The 1,073-nt window shown below is 46.4% G+C and overlaps 1 pseudogene across 1 annotated transcript; it reads right to left on the bottom strand.

The window, feature by feature from the left end:
• Window positions 1-309: 309 nt before the first annotated feature.
• LOC307058247 (protein FAM32A-like) lies at window positions 310-649 on the bottom strand (annotated as a pseudogene). The gene has a single exon. The product of its transcript is annotated as a protein FAM32A-like (transcript).
• Window positions 650-1,073: the final 424 nt, after the last annotated feature.

Raw genomic sequence — 1,073 nt, forward strand, 5'->3', positions numbered from 1 at the left:
CAACTCGGGGGTAAAAACACTTTTCCACAGCACTTACACAGAAATAACCTTAATCTCTGGGTAAACTTTCCAAGCTAAAAAGCTTTCTCTTCTACGTCCTACCGAGAAATCAAAATGGAGTAAAAGGACAATCTTACTTCAATCAAGTTCCAGAATGAGGACATACAGCTTTGAAAAGCACTGTCTCAAGCAAAAGACATAAGGATGTGTGTAAGAGAATATTTCTAGAAAATGCCAAAGGCACCAAACATAATCCCAACTTTGCCTTCTGCTTCTCCTCGATGCTACTCCGTACCCCAGATGGGGAGGCTACTTTGTCCAGCTAACTTTAGGAATGTCATAGCGCTCCGTGCGTGTGTCCAGGTGTCTGTTGAAGTCTTCTACTCTCTGCTTGTGGGTTTTGGATGCTTTCTTCAGGATCCTTTCTTTCCATTTGCCATTTCTCCTGCTTCTTCTCAGAGGCCACCTGGGCCAGTGTCCGCTTGTCCAGGCTGCGCCACTTCTCCTCCTCGTTCTTTTTGCTCGTTCCCATCGCTTACAGGAGTTTCACCTTGTCTTTGTTCTTTTTCTTCTTCTGCTTAGTCACTCTGAGCTCTGTGACGCCTTTCAGCTTCAGGGGTTCCTTTTGGATCTGCTCGTAGGCCTCCATGGTGCCCTGCTGAAGTTTCAAGACTGCCTTTTCATGAAAACAGTGAGCATCATGCTTGGGGCAGAGAACACCTGCCCCCTATTCTAAATGATCACAGGGGTGGGCAGGTGGTCCAGGCTGAGCATTTGGAGTATCCCAGACCTCTGGAGTCAGCTATTGGCCCAGGGATGGGCTTCTGCTCAGGGTAGAGCTACTTAAGGACCTTTTAGGGAGAATAATCAGATACTAAAAGAGATGATCTGAATCTCCATTTTCTGAGCTGCTAGACACTAAGGATCATGTGAGCTTAGTGCTGCTAGGGACTTTCTTTTCATTATGAGAAGGCAGACGGCTCTGAAGAACAAGGCCAGCTCAGAGGAAAACAGAACCAAGAGATGAAAAGAGACAGATGCCCAGTGACTTTATTTGAGCAGCTAGAGTCAAC

This window comes from Hyperoodon ampullatus (genome assembly GCF_949752795.1).
Source record: "Hyperoodon ampullatus genome assembly, chromosome: 9".
In the NCBI taxonomy this organism is placed as follows: Eukaryota; Metazoa; Chordata; class Mammalia; order Artiodactyla; family Ziphiidae; genus Hyperoodon; species Hyperoodon ampullatus.